Below are 16,780 nucleotides of genomic sequence, written 5' to 3' on the forward strand. Positions count from 1 at the left end.
GATTTGGTAAAATTCGGTAATGATTGTGCAAAGTGGGCGTGGCTTATTACAAGAAAAATTTTACTTTCTAGACATTTTTCATTCCTAACTTCAAAAAATCTAAGAAAATCATCCGTACGTCCTAGAGAGCTGAAATCTTTTCAGCACATCTAGTGATTTGTGACTAACGTTTGCCTCACTGCAAACTATGGCCTATTCAGAAGTCAGTCACTCTATATTTTAAAGTCTTTCTTCAACCGCTACCAAACTCAACAGTCATTTTACAGATGGCCGATATCAAGTGTTTCAAAGGGTTTTCAGATTGGTCAAACGGTGAGTCTGCAGTGATATTCAGTATCTTGCTGTGGCTTGTACAGTATGAACAACATTTTCAACTCAGTTTTGGATCAAATGCCACCAAAATAATTAACAACACACCCAAAACCGGCAGAATGATCCATGATTTTGTTCACCAACATCTTGACAGTTGTAAACATTTTAAGTTTTAACTGAAAAAACTGTCCAGGTCTGGCACATGTACCTGTGAGAAGGTGTGTGAAAGTAGCCTCTTACCAGTAGCTCAGCCAGTAAGTCACCAACTCTGGAGATCTGAAGGTTAAGGGTTCAAATCCCGAAGTGGCCGAGGCAGCCTTTCTGATAATGGTGGTATTCAGAGCATAGTAGTTCTCTATTTTATTTGGATCCTGTGACACTTTAGTCATCTGCGTCTGTTCTTCTCCTCTGAAAATGTCAAATGTTGCGTTTTTTCGCGACTTGCTTGGATCCCGATCATTACCGCTCACAATTCTTTTTTAAATTTTGCCTTAGCATGTCAACATTTTGATTTAATTTCTAATAATTTGTAGTTAGACGCTCATAATAATGATTTACTATTTTATGATTGTGAATCTTATCATTTTGATATCTAACAATATTGACCCGTGTATCTGATGAACTAACTTGACTCTTATTTTTGTACTTTTAATTTAAAGTTGATCACCAGACACGTTTTACAATGTAAAAAATAATCTGATATGATTATTATTTATTTTAACATGGTACAAGTACATCTACTCTTCTGCGTGGAAGTTTCATGTTTCTTTGGTGGTGACATTTGCTGCGATTAGCTTTTGAATGTGTACATCTCCTTCCTCCTTCAGTAGAATTAAAGTGAAAACCCCTGTCTGGCATTTCTGAGTAGAGGGGATCTTTAATTTCTACCCATTTTGACTCACTATCTCATAATTTTGACAGCAGCAGATGAGCGTGAGGAAAGAACATGGCAAATAGAATAAATAGTTAAAAATAAAAGTGTATTGTTTTGTAGTTCTTTGTGATGTTTGGTCCTATAAGCCCCTTAAACATCTTTGTTTTAACCAGGAGCCTCGTGGTGCAGTGGGGTCAACCACCACAACTATGTCACCTGGAGCAAAGTTCCTTTTCACCTTTGACCACTGCTGTCGTTCTTGGATTAAAGGTAAGTACTCCTGTGTCCACCTTTTCCAGAAGAGATCAGGCGGTAGTATTGGCTTGGTTTTCAACAGAAGAAGGTGGTTTGGGGTGAGTACTTCCAGGTCCATTGGGTCCTCAGAAAGCTTTGTAATGGATCGATCATTTAAAATTGCTTCAACTTCACAAATTAAAGTTTGCAATCCTTCATCATCAGAACTTGTTGGCTAAGAACAGATCGCAGCACGTTTCAAACCATGCAGATCAAACGTTCCCATACACCTCCGTGATGAGATCCTGCTGGGGGGTTAAAGTACCACTTTATTCCCCTCTGAAGCATAGCAGTCTGGATTTTGTCCTGATTCAAGGCATTGAGTGCTTCTCTCAATTCTCTTTCAGCACCAATAAAATTTGTGCCATTGTCTGATCTTAAAGACAACACTTGACCTCGTCGACAAATAAATCTTCGTAATGCATGGATGCAGGTGTAGTGGACAACAGTGTGGTTTTGTGCATTTTATATTAAATAAATTTGAACTACTCAAAACTATTCTTCTCTTCCTGAGAGAGAGAAGCAGGGAGGTGGAGATCAACTTTCAACAGACGGCTGAAGAGACCCCAACAGAATGGGGGGTGGAAAGGTCGCTTTCTCTAAGTGCTATTCCTGAGCAGCCTGATCGTAAAACTGGCCACCTTTGACAACAGCCGAGATAAGTCTCTCGGTGCCTGAATTATTAAAATGACAAAGAAACTAACCAGAGATTACAAACAGCCTATCGGAACTCTCCTTGGAGGGGGGCAGGAAACCCTAAACTGCCCCCCCACACACACATAACCGTGGCAACTGACCTTGCTCTGTGTTTCATTACCTCATCAAAGGGATACTATGATATATACTACTACTACAAATCCAGGACAGCCTGAACTTTATGTAAACAAAGACTGCAGTCTCCAAAGACTCAAAGCATTAACTGTTTAATTAAATCTTTTAGTTACTTGATTACGTTGAGTAGTTATGTTACCATGTTGTTGCTATCTGTTGTTGATATTATTGCTGAAAAGAATCTAAATAAGTTACTTTTGCAGTGTTTTTATTTTCAGCAAGATTAAGGACACTCCTTCATCTTATGTGTAACCAATGCTTGTTCACAATACTTTCTCACACAATTCCTTTAGAAATGATGATACTATACTCCAGCTTGAATTTAAGGCTAAATAACTAAATTCCCCAGTTCCTAAGGAAAGATTGTTTTGGATTAATCTAAGCTTTCCTCATGTAAACTGAGCTCCCCCAAGTGGATGAAATAAGTATTACATGCCATCGTTGGAAATGCCGTTAATGTATAAATGTCACTCATTTATCATGACCAAGAATTTGACAAGTGTTTTCCTGTAACCAAATACTTAACTTAGAACAGTACAACTGTTTGACCAGTGAGGTTTGATTGTGGAAAATATTTGATTATAATACGTGCAAATAGATTTTCTTTTCTTTTATAGACATTAAAAGTTTAGATAGGCGGTCCCCCGGGAAACCGGAAACGCCCCCTGGGGGAACTATGCCCCAGACCACAAAAGAGCGACACACGACCTCTCTTGCTCTCTTCCCTTCCGCTCCGCTCCCTGGACGCATCGGCACACGTCCGGCGTGCCTCTCTCGGCAACGCCACGTGGCTCGCCAGCAACCACAAAGGACAACTTAAACCTGACCCGAGACAGGGTCGGGAAGATCCCCACTGCAAGTTTCTTACATAAGCCTTCCAGAGACGGACCCCGGAGAAATTCCCTGGCAGAGAAAGCGACTGGCCGACAGCTTTAAGTTGTCCTAACCGAGAACCCACGGACTCTGCCAGTGTGAGGCCGTTTACCAGCAACCTGGCGGAAGAAACACAAGCAGTAAGACCAAAACCCTACATTCTGTGACGTCCAATAGTTGCTAATCCATTTTTCTTTAGTCCAGCATATGGAATCTTTATACCCCTAGACAAATTTAACCGAGTTATCAAGTAATTGCATTCGTTAGTTGCCGTATGAGTCAAATGCTTCCCACAATCGAACCTCCATTCTCATTGTTTAGCCATTGTTTATTTTCCCTGATGTATTTAACCACCCTTTTATATCGCTTTAGTTAGTTAATAAATTCACTGTAATCAAGAAATTGTGTGTGTTGCCATTTCTACATCCCTGCCAAGAGAACTGACCCTTTAGATATGAGACTGACTGATTGATTCAAGATAATTGAGCAATTATTAACTAACTGATCACTGGTGAATAATTGTATAATTATTAAAAGCTACCTAGAGGTCTCTAGAGAGACTCTAGGATTATAACAACTCTGGTGGTGCCCCTTTTTAAATGAGATCTTTTTATGGATTGATGTTTTCTGAATATTAAAATTCATAATTGGGTATGTATTCTCATAAATTTATTAAACTTCATAGCTAGTTTAGACATGCTACACAGGAGTCTGTGTCAAGAGTATATGCAACTTCACGATGTACTGCCTGCTTGCCATGCAGGTGAATATTATGCCATATCTTTTAACAAGACTTCGTCCTCTCTTGATCTCTACAGGACTGAAGTAGTCTACTCCTACATCTGTAAATGGAGGCTTGTCTGGAAGAATCCTTTCCAGGGGTAAGTCTGCCATTTTCTGCTCTCCAACTCTTCCCCGCTGTCGTTTGCACACAACACAGTCTGTTATGATCCTTCTTGCTGCCATGTTAGCTTTGATAATCCAGTATTTTTTACGAGTCGAGACAGCATATGATTTCTTCCTCCGTGGCCAAGTTGTTCATGGATATGTTGTAGCAATAGTGTGGATATGTGCAGGTCTTTGGAGAGAATAACTGGGTGCTTGGCCTCTTCGGGCATCCCTAGTTTACTCAGGCAACCACCTACTCTCAGAAGTCCATCATCCAACACCGGGTCCAGTTTATACAGATGACTGCTTCTTTTAACACCATTTTTACCAGTTTCTTGCGTAAATAGTTCTTCTTCAAAGCTTTGTCTTTGACTGAAAGAGATGACTGGATGTTCTGATTGCACCAGATCCTCAGGATGTAAACACTGTCTTTGGAGTGTTGCTTTAAAGATTTGCATCTCCTTTAGTTGGCTGGACTCACTTTTAAAGCTACTCGCAGCAGTCTGAATCTCCTTTCTTTTTCTAGTCAGCAGTAAGATAGTTGTTTTTACTTTAAGTAGCCAAGCTACAGCTGTCATCAGACTTCTCCATGAAGAGAAATAGCTTATCAGAGAGCTGGTGGGGTTCAATGGACCTTCAACAATGAGGTTGCTTGTGATGTCTTGCTTGATTTCTGGATCATTGGCAGAGATTGCAGTTTCTAAATGAGGTTTCTGCCATTCTCTGTCTGGTTGACAGAGAAACTCTGGTCCCTTGATCCATCTCTTGCAGCTTAAGAAGCGGTTTGCTGTTAGCCCCCTAGAGGCTTCATCGGCTGGATTTTCCTTTGTGCTAACATATCTCCATTGTGACACATCAGTAGCATCCCTTACAAAGGAGATCTTGTTTGCTACAAATGTTCGGAAACATTTGGTTTCATTGTTGATATATTTCAGCACTGTTGTGCTATCAGTCCAGAAGATGTATTTTTCCAGTTGAAGCTGTAATTCCTTCCGAAGCATTATGTCAGCTTTGATGGCTAGAACTGCAGCTCTGAGCTCCAATCTGGGAATTGTTACTTGCTTTAATGGTGATACTCTTGCTTTCCCCATCATGAGAGCAACATGCACCTCCTTGTCGTTGTTTTCCAGTCCAAGATATGAAACCGTACCGTATCCAGTCTCGCTGGCGTCTGAAAAGTGGTGCAACTGTGCATTTCTGATTTGACCAAAGCTTGTGGGCTTCATGCAACGGTCCACCTTAAACTCTATCATCTTGTTCAGATCTGTTAGCCATCCTGTCCACTGCTGAGAAACAGCTTGGGGTATGTTTTCATCCCATCCAAGGTTTTTTTTACAGAGTTCCTGCATAATCAGTTTGGCTGGCAGAATAAACGGAGCTAGGAATCCTAAAGGGTCGTATACAGAGCCAACCACGGACAAGATGCTGCGTCTGGTGTATGCTCGTGGTTGTGCAGCAATTCTGAACATGAACACAACAATCTGTTTCAATGCACCAGTGCAATCCTAGTGCTCTTTTCCATTGGCAGATTGTCCCTGTCCAAGTCCAACTCTCTTTGGTTCTGTTTTCTTGTGGAATGGATGCCAATACTTTACAGCTGTTGCTGATCCACTTTGACAGCATGAATCCTCCCTTCTGGCAGAGAGCAGTCAGGTCTCTTACCATAAGAACAGCATCCTGTTCTGAGGACATGGATTTCATCTACGTAAAAGTTGTTCTTTACGGTGTCTATAACTTCTGCTGGAAAGTGAGCTTTGTTATCTTCAGCTGTCTTTCTTAACGCAAAGTTTGCACAACTCGGTGATGACACTGCTCCAAAGAGGTGTACTTTCATCTGGTATTCAACGAGATCCTGCTACACATCACCATCAGGCCACCATAGGAATCGCAGATAGTCGATGTGTTTTTCTGACACTTTGACCTGGTGAAACATTGCTTTGATGTCAGCCATCAAAGCAACTGGCTCTTGTCTGATTCTGATGAGTACTCCGATGAGTGAGTTGGTAAGATCTGGACCCTGTAGCAGTTGTTCATTGAGCGATGTTCCCTTGAAGCCAGCACCGCAGTCGAAGACCGCTCTTAAGGTTCCTTTCCTTGAGTGATACACCCCGTGATGTGGGATGTACCAGAGTTCCCCATTGCGAGTCAGTTGATCTACTGGTATCATTTCAGCATAGTCAATCATTTCTTTGACAAAAGCTTTATATTCAGTGTGAAACATCTCATTTTGAATGTTCTTTAAGTAGATAATACTAATAAAATATCATACCAACAATAAACATAAATGGCACCTACACAATGTTTCAATTCATACTGTTGTTGTATCTTTTATTTGTTCCAAAGTGATTTTAACTTTCACAAACCAAGAATATTCTGTACATCACGAGCCAGATGTATCTTGATTTAGGTTAAAACTTTACAAATTTCCTGTGGTAAAATACCATACAATTTCTGTGGTATTTTTACCTCATGTTCCTGTGGTACTGTACCACACGTTCCTGTAGTAATTTCCTGTGGTACTCGAGAGGTTTGTATGGTATTTTGGGACGTTTACCACAGGATTGTACCTCAGGCTCTGCGGTACCATATGTTCTGTGGTACTTTACCATACATTCTGTGGTACTTCTGTGGTACTTTCCATACACTCTGTGGTACTTCTGTGGTACTATACCACATGTTCCTGTAGTAACTTCCTGTGGTACTCGAGAGGTTTGGTTGGTTATTTTGGGACGTTTACCACAGGATTGTACCTCAGGCTCTGTGGTACTTTACCATACATTCTGTGGTACTTTACCATACGTTCTGTGGTACTATACCATACGTTCTGTGGTACTTTACCGTACGTTCTGTGGTACTTTACTATACATCCTCTGGTACTATACCATGTTTTCTGTGGTACCATACCATCGAACCTGTGGTATAGACATGCCCTATAGCACTATCTAATACATTCTGTGCTAATGTACTTAATATAGCCCATTTTCAGTAATTCTTAAAAATATGAATACAACTACAATATTACAATTCAAGTTTGTTTTATTAAACCAACAAAATATGTAATAATAATCTTTATTTGTAGAGCACTTTTCAAAAACAAGTTACAAAGTGCTTTAACAAGTATAAAGACAATAATACCCAAAAGACAATAATACAAAAACAATACAAGAAAACATTGAAAAGACTAAAATACACGTTTTAAGATAAATATAAAATAAGTAAAATAGAATAAAATAAAAGGGATAAAATAAAGTCAAATAAGATCAGGAAAGGCTCTCCTATAAAAGTACGTTTTAAGAAGGGACTCAGCCGACCTGATTTCCTCAGGCAGGCTGTTCCAGACCCTCGGGGCCCTGACTGCAAACACTCTGTCCCCTTTAGTTTTCAGTCGAGACTCTGGAACAGACAACAGCCCTCTGCCCGAGGATCTCAAGGTACGTGCTGGTGCGTATGGGACTAAAAGGTCAGAAATATAACAAGGCGAGAGGCCATGAAGAGCTTTAAAAGTGATCAATAAAATTCTAAAACATACTGGGAGCCAGTGTAATGAAGCTAAAATAGGGGTAATGTGGTCATATTTCTGTGTTCTGGTTAAAAGCCTGGTAGCTGAGTTCTGGACAGTCTGGAGTCGATCAGTAGATTTTTGGGAAGTGAAAAGGCTGTTGCAATAATCCAGGCGTGATGAGATGAAGGCGTGTAAAATGGTCTTGATGTCCTTAAAAATTAAGCAATTTTTGCTATATTTCTTAGATGATAAAAACATGATTGAACAAGCTTTGTGGTGTGCTGCTCGAAATTTAAATTATTATCAAACCAGACACCAAGGTTCTTTGCAACAGGCTTAATGTGATTTACTAGGGAACCAGCAGATGGCAGTATTTGTTTTGCCATCTGCTGGGACCCGATGACCAGGATTTTTGTTTTGTCTGAGTTCAGCTGGAGGAAATTATTTGACATCCATTTTTTAACTTCACAAAGGCAGTTGTTAAATGAACTCAGCATTCCAGGGTCTGTGGATCTGACAGGCAAGTACATTTGTGTGTGAGCATAAATATGAAAAGAAATACCATGTTTATGGATCCATTCATGGTCCAAGGGGAAGCAGATACAAGGAAAACAAAATGGGTCCTAAGACCGACCCCTGAGGCACACCATATTTAACTGGACAGAACGAAGAGACAGTTGTTTACAGACACGCAAAACTTCCTATTTGACAGGTAGGATGAAAACCATTCTAGGGCCGTACCAGAGATCCCCACCCAGTGCCTCAGTCTGTCTAACATGATGTTGTGATCAATGGTGTCAAAAACAGCGCTAAGGTCCAGGAGTACCAGGCCTCAGCACATACCTTCATCAGCAGACATTAAAAGGTCATTGGTGACTTTAAGCAGGGCAGTCTCAGTACTTCCTGAAACCAGACTGAAACATTTCAAATAATTTGTTATTGTCCAGTACAGTGAGCAGCTGTTTGGACACAATTCTTTCTAAAATCTTTGCAATAAAAGTTTGTTCACGCAAGCCGTTTTAAAATAATCAGGGACACAACCAGTAGATAGGGAGCTGTTAAAAACAGAGATCAAATGGGGCCCAACAGAATCCATTTCTTTCAGTAAAAACTTTGTAGGTATTACATCAAGTGGGCTGGAGGACACTCTCATTTGTGATACTGTTTTTAAAAGCTCAGACAAGTCGATGGGATAAAACTGGTTAAAACAGTCTTGTTGCTGGTGAGGGACCTCTGAGTAAGAGGACGTGGGGGTAATAGAGGCTCTGATTGACACCACCTTATTGGTAAAATAAGATAAAAACAATTCACAGTCATCATTACTTCCAGCTGAGGCACAAGGAGGGGTTGGGTTTACCAGCTGATCCACAGTCTTAAACAGAAACCTGGGATTGTGTTTATGTGTAGTAATGAGTTCAGAAAAATAGTGTGTTCTCGCATCCTTAACCATGTTATTGTAGTTAATTAATAAACCCTTCAGACTGAGGTAATGGACATGCAGACTGGATTTTTTCCATGTAACAGTGAAACTTGTTTCCATCAGACTTAAGAAATCTTAATTTATTTTTCAGGTAAGGCATACCTTGGTAAGCTCAAACAACTAAAACGTCTTTCAACAAGGAATTTTTCAGATTTAGTAGGCATAGTTTTAGTGGTTTACTATCATCAAGACATTACTTTCTGAACAAATCTGAACATGTAAATAAGTTTATATGGATCACAGATCGACCCAAACAACATTACAAGTGTATCTGTCAACCTGGGGAGATCACTCACAACTATTTCACCTTCGACTAGAAACTCTCTCAGGGTTGAAGCAGACTTCACCAGGAGTGTTGTCAGTGAGGAATGTCAGCAATGTCTGGTTCATCTTTGCACTGCAAAATACAAACATTGCAATTATGAGTAGAGCCTGACCAATTTATCGGCTGATATGAGCTAAGTGCACCTTCAACAACAAATCCATTCAACTGCAAATACCTAAAAGAAATTTATACAAACACAGTGATTAAAACAATGGGTGACAAATAGAAGACAACCATTACCTTAAACATGACAATAAATAAATGGAAAGCCAGTGTAGTAAGTTTTAGACCTGAATATTCGACTATTACTTCATTGGGTAGGTATTCGTTTTTCAATTTTGGGATTTGGATATTTGCACACGCACCAGTTGTTGTTAGCTGGGTGGTGATGGTGTAATGGATAAGACACATGCCCCTGTTATGAGAGATCCAGGTTCAATCCCCCAGTGTGACTCATCCACCATTGTGTCCCTGAGCAAGACATTTAACCCCTAGTTGCTCCAGAAGCATGTGACCTCTGACATACAGTATATAACTGTTTATTTTTAAAAATGGGCCAGTGAAACGGCACATAAAGCATGGACAGTGGGCCATTGGGTGATTTTCTATACTGACACTGACACTAGGCAGACCCAATCACATCTCTTACTAGCCCCCACCCCTCTGCTCTCTGTTCCTGCCTTTCCGGGGGCTTTATCCCCGAATGTTTTGACAGTAGCCCCGAATGTAACTCAACAACAACATAAAAGATATTTTCCATATTAGGCTAATATGCAACAATCCTCATCACGCAGCCTGTCTTGCAGCTCTTCAAAGAGCGGAGGCTACTATACTATTGCTGTATTTTGTAAAGTAGTGAGAGAATAACATGACACACCTGACCGCGACACAGACACCTGTCGCTCTCTCTGCTCTCTCTTTCCCCCTCGCTCAGAGACACTTTGCTCTGTTTGACTGTCTCTCTACTCCAGGATGCTTCATTCCCTCTGAAGTGGCTGTGAGCTGCACTTTATCAGAGGTGCTAAAGTGAACATGTGTGTGGATGTGTGGTGATATTTCTGTCTGATCACAAGTGTTTTCGGTTTCGGTTTTCTACCTCTGATGAAGAGCAGTGAGCTGTCTCATCCATTAAAGTCCCAGACGGCTCTGTGTCTGTCAGATGGTCTAAAGGGGGTAGCAGCCTACTACCATATCAGCAGAGCAATAAGGCAGGTTAATGCACAGCTGTGGGACAGGTAGATTTTGTTCAAATATAATGACTTCATTCTCATTATATCTGGTAATATCTCAAATTGTTATTCTGCAAATGTCAGAGAACACAGCTATGTGGGAGAGATTTTTCATGTGCAGAAAGTTTTGAACATGAGCAGAAAAGCTGCTGAAACATAGGAGCTATTAAGGTGCAGGGGTTTATAACTGAATTAAAATGAATTCATTTATCATTGAGGAATTATATTATTAAATATTTTACACTATATTTTTAATTTTTGAATTGTCACCTGAATTTTGTGTTTCCTTTTATATAAATAAAGACATTTCCTAAATGAATTGGTGCAGAAAAATTCACCAGAATGCAGGAAATGAAGTGTTTAAAGCCCAAGTTTTCACCCAGACCCCCCCCTTAAATCTTTTTTTTTTAAATTATTATCAGTAGTAATTGTAAAAATCATAATAAATGTATTTAATGGCCTATGATATTTAATAATTAAAATATAGCTCAATGATTTATAGGGTTCAGTTTGACAAATGGCATAACAAGGTAGCCAGAATGTCTCCAGAATGCAGGAAATTAAGTGTTTAATGTTTAAAATCTTCTGGGGGAGCACCCCCACACACCCCTATCAACTATCTCATCAATACACTTTTTCCCCCAAATACTAAGCCTATTAAAATTTATAGTTGTCTTGTTGTCATGGCCCCACTATTTGTGCAGTGTCTAAGAGTTTTGTCAAACCCCTAATCTAAGCCCTTAAAACCAAGTATGGTGTATTGGTGAGCGATGTCCGACTGATTTTGGTGGGCTGCCTGGGCCAAAAATGCCAGGGCCAATTTTTTGCCCCAGTCCAGCCCTGATCAGGAGGATGGCTGATTTACTCCAAACACTTTTACTATATGAAACTGGACTCTGTGTGAGACCGTTTGGATGTGAAGAAGAACACAGAATATGAATTAACACCAGATCCTGGCTAATCCTGTCAGCGTGTCGGAAGATTTATTATTATTAATTTATGTTGCTGTGGCTCCTGCGTAAATGCGCACAGTGTCACTGGGGAGACACTTCATACAACCGCTATTTTATGTTCGTTTTACAATCCTGCTCTCCATCCCCACATCACATTCAACAACAACAACATCACTGATATCAAAGTGAAATGACATTAAGGAATGCGGTTAGAACAGTGCTTTATGAGGCGCTACACAAACGATGAGGGGCAGAAAGTTCGATCGCGCATTTGATTATTTTTAATAGGCTTAACTGATACAACTTATGAAAACAACAGGAACACTGCAGTGTCCTGCTCCGGCTATGGGTTGGTCCAGCTGCTTGTCATGCCTCTTGTAAACATCACAGCAGCTGAAAAGACATCCGCAAAGGATACACCGATGTATCCTCGCTTATAGCTCCTCGATCCTCGATGTGCATTTTAAAAATTGAGATGTCCTTCAAGATGGCGAACTGAGATCGATTTCCGGGTCACACGTTCGAGGATCGAGGGTCCAGGAGTCGAGGAGACAGAAATTTGGGAGATGAGAAAGGCCCTACAGTGTTTACAACCCAGAAGCAAACCAAAGATTAGCCTACAGATCGCTGGCGCTGTAATCTTTGATTAGACTGACAGGGCAGCTGATTCGGTGGTTGCCTAGCAACATTTAAAAAGTGCAGCGCTTTGCTTTTTTCTATATTCAACTAAAAAAGGCACTGCTGTGCACCTCGCGTTTTCGAACCTGCAAAGCGATTTCTGTCTGATTGGGGCCTGATTCTTCTTTGTCATTTTATAGTGGTTGGCATTACCGTCACCTATCTGTGTGGTCTGTGCGATCTGTGCGGACCAGCTGGCCCCCATCTTCACTCAGATCTTCAATAGATTGCTGGAGCTGTGTGAAGTTCCCTCCTGCTTCAAATGCTCCACAGTCATCCAGGTCCCAAAAAAACCCTCCATCTCTTGACTAAATGACTACAGGCCCGTCACCCTGACATCTGTAGTCATGAAGTCCTTTGAAAGACTGGTGTTGGCCCACCTGAAGGACATTACAGGCCCCCTGCTGGACCCCCTGCAGTTTGCCTACAGGGCTAACAGGTCAGTGGATGATGCTGTCAACTTGGGTCTGCATTACATCCTGCAACACCTCGACTCTGCAGGGACATATGCTAGGGTCCTGTTTGTGGACTGTGGCGTTCAACACCATCATCCCGGACATCCTCAGCACCAAACTCACCCAGCTCACTGTGCCAGCCTCCACCTGTCAGTGGATCACAAACTTCCTGAGTGACAGGAGTCAGCAGGTGAGACTGGGAAACATCACATCCAGCACCCGGACTATCAGCACTGGCGCCCCCCCGGGGGTGTGTGCTCTCCCCACTGCTCTTCTCCCTCTACACCAGAGGTCACTAATAGGCGGACCGCGGTTTGTTATGATGTGTTGAGTGTTTATTATTGATACAACTATAGGTTATAGTACTGAATGATAACGCAACTTCGTCGTTTTGATGTTCCGGACCTTTGCTTCAGGAAATTTTCTCTAACTAGACCTCTTTGAAATCTAATTGAATACCCCTGCTCTACACCAACGACTGAAACTCAGGAGACCCATCTGTCAAACTCCTGAAGTTCGCTGACGACACAACGGTCATCGGCCTCATCCGGGACGGTGACGAGTCGGCCTACAGACGGGAGGTTAATCAGATGGCTCTCTGGTGCGGTCAGAACAGCCTGGAGCTTAACATGCTCAAAACTGTGGAGATGACTGTGGACTTCAGGATGAGCCCCCCCCCACTCTGCCCCCCATCACCATTCTAAACAACCCTGTCTGCTGTGGAATCCTTCAGGTTTCTGGGTTCCACTATATCCCAGGACCTAAAGTGGGAGCCCCACACTGACACTATCATCAAGAAGGCCCAGCAGAGGATGTACTTCCTGCGTCAGCTCAGGAAGCTCAACCTGCATAAGGACCTGCTGATCCAGTTCTACACAGCCATCATCCAGTCTGTCCTCTGCACCTCCATCACTGTCTGGTTTGGATCTGCCACCAAAAAGGACAAGGACAGACTACAACGGAAAGTCAGGACTGCAGAAAAAATAATCGGTGCCAACCTGCCCTCCATTCAGGACTTATACATTTCCAGAGTCAGGAAACGGGCAGGAAACATCACTGCAGATCCATCTCACCCCGGACACAACCTGTTCCAGCTCCTCCCCTCTGGTAGGCGCTACAGAGCACTGTACGCCAAAACCAACAGACTCAGGAACAGTTTCTTCCCACAAGCCATCACTCTGATGTACAGCTGATTTCTGACTCACAGTGTCAGGAACAATTCCTGTGCAATAACCTAGTAACTCTGTCTCTAATTAGCATCTGTTTACTGGTTACCACTTATTATTTATTTATTCACCATTCTCTATTTCAGTGCTGTTCATACTATGTCACATTATGTATACTGTATACCAATACCTACCTCAGGTCATAAGGTCATAGGTCTTATTTATTTTTTCCAGCATCCTTTGCACTATGCTCCATCACACTGTGTACATGTGTACATGTATGCATGTATGTGTACCTGTATATTATATCCACCTTCAACATGTACATAATGAGAATAATAGTTTACTCTTGCATCCTTTACACTCTGATCACTGCACTATTTGTTAATATGTCTATATTGTTTTGTTCATAGTGTGTATATTAGTGTTATCTATACTGTAGTTTGTGTCTGATTTTATTTTATTATTTTTATTATTGTGTTATGGTATTTTTGTATGAGTAAGCACATCATGAGCAATGTACAATCCTGAGTCAAATTCCTCGTATGTGTACACATAACAGCCAATAAAGCTGATTCTGATTCTGATTCTACTGGATTAAACAGTGCAAAATATTTGCAGTCTGTGTTCGAAATGGAAGGCAGTTGCCTCGCTGCCTCGATACCGTAATAGACAGCTGCCTCAGAAGGCATCACTTTCAAGTGAATGCAGCTCTGTTTACATTAGTTTCGAACAGCCATCTAGGGCAGCACTTACGGCAACGTGTGACGTCAGCATGACGTCTTTTCTGGCTGTCAGAAGAGCCTTAGCATCAGCTAACTAGCTATTGAAAAGCCAAACGGCTAACAGATGCCTCAGAAATCCAACTTGGTTGGTTACAGTCACGGGTTAATATGATAGTTCAGTGTTCTCGCTAGATTTTCAAAAATCGAAGCGAGAAAACTACTAAAAACTTTTAAAAACGTATATATGTGTACAAATTCAGCTTGTTTGTCCGCCATCTTGACCAGTTTTTGAAAGCTCCAGCGGCCGCAGCTGCGCTGCATTATGGGTAATAGTCAGCATCAAGTCACCATCGATGCTGCCTTCAAAAGTGGCCGTTACTTGGGCAGCTTGAAGGCATCTCAGGAAGAGATCGTTCGAGGCATTTCGAACGGCACTCGATGCCTCATTGTCCTATTAGACACCTGCTGAGACAGCAGTTTAGCCCGTTACGAACACAGCCACTGTGTCCATCCAAAGGGATTCCATTCACATCCGTAGTCCGTCTAGTTCAGGGGTATTCAATTAGATTTCAAAGAGGTCTAGTTAATAGTCTAATTTTCATGCTCTTATCTTTTTTTGTATTATTCTTTACACTTGTTAAAGCACTTTGTAACTTGTTTTTGAAAAGTGCTCTACAAATAAGGATTATTATTATTATTATTATAGTTAGAGAAAATTTCCTGAAGCAAAGGTCCGGAACATCACAACGACGAACTTGCGTTATCATTCAGTACTATAACCTATAGTTGTATCAACACATGTTTTTAGTCAACAACAAATAATATTTCAGTCAGTTTTCACATCAAACTGGAGGGATAATAAATAATAACTATTCAAATAATAAATTCTAAATTTAAGTAAACTAAAGTGCCAAATTTTTTGAAAAAATGTAATAAAAAGTGTAGCTTGAAGTGATGAAGTGTAGTCTTAACCAATTTTATAATAAACACTCAACACATCATAACAAATGAACAGCTGTAATGCCTCCTTCTCTTTCATTTCCTCTTACAGAGCTACCACTTTCCTACTTTCTGTTGTTCAGTGAGAAACGTGAGCTCCAGCTAGCATATTGGAGATCTATGAGATATTCTGGTTTTGAACTGCCCGTGGGAGGAATGTACATGTAAAAATCTGTACATTCTTGATTAAAAGTCATGTGAAATCTCTTTTATCTTTCGTCTCCTCAATTCGGGTGTGTTTCCAAAACGTCTCTGGTGAATCTCGCGGACTTGACTCACAAGCCTCGGTATGCACAGATTTGATTGGCTGAGCAGCGTCACATGAGACGATTGGAGCACATGCGATTGGTCTGTGAGTTTCCTGGTCCTCTAAACCAGTACAGTAAATGCTAGAAAAGCTGCGCGGGTTAAAATAGAAACGCTCCGTCACAAGGTAGTAAGTCTCAATAATAAATGGGCTGTAGGTCGGCGGTCCGGAGAGGACGGCAGCTGGGTCCGGATCCGGACCGCGGTCCGCCTATTAGTGACCTCTGGTCTAGTTGTTTTTAAGTTATGTTTTTTCTAATTTTGTGTCTATAGCAGCATTCTCGCAACCTCCCTGGGACCAGGTCGTGACCGACTGGGAGGTCCCGACCCCCAGGTTTAGAACCACTGCTTTAGTATATTTAAAGACGTTGTAGGAGCCATTTCAATGTTTATATCCAGGTTTGGCCATTAGGTGGCACTAGGGTTATGGCATAGTGATTGGGGCTTATCTACTTAGGCTAGCTATAATCAAGGACAGGTGTTGCCAGAGGGAAAAGGGCAAACTAGTTTTTGACCGCCACGCCACGCCACGGAGGCTATGGTTGAAAGCATGTTAAGTGACTGTTGGTGAAGATGGAATATTGTTCTGTTATGGAAAAGGAAATCCTTGTGTAAATCCAATAAACATGTCTCACAACAGAGAAGAAAAGATAACTTTAAGCTTTGTTGTATCATTGCTCAATCAAGCCAAAGCGACCACGGTAAGCGCGTCAACTATAGCCCACTTTAACCCTCTGCATAACCCTCGGCTGTTTTAAGCTTAGCGGTTACACAAAGTCAAAAACTACCTTTTATGAAGCGGGAAGATCGTCGCGTGTGGAGTTAGATGTTCACCGTTAAAGACATGCGGAGTGGCCACTGGAAAAGGGGACATCTGAAAGCTACTCATC

The sequence above is a fragment of the Micropterus salmoides genome, unplaced genomic scaffold (assembly GCF_014851395.1).
Source record: "Micropterus salmoides isolate LMB-PRFRI ecotype aquatic unplaced genomic scaffold, ASM1485139v1 Ms_hic_scaffold_1, whole genome shotgun sequence".
NCBI classification, from domain to species: domain Eukaryota; kingdom Metazoa; phylum Chordata; class Actinopteri; order Centrarchiformes; family Centrarchidae; genus Micropterus; species Micropterus salmoides.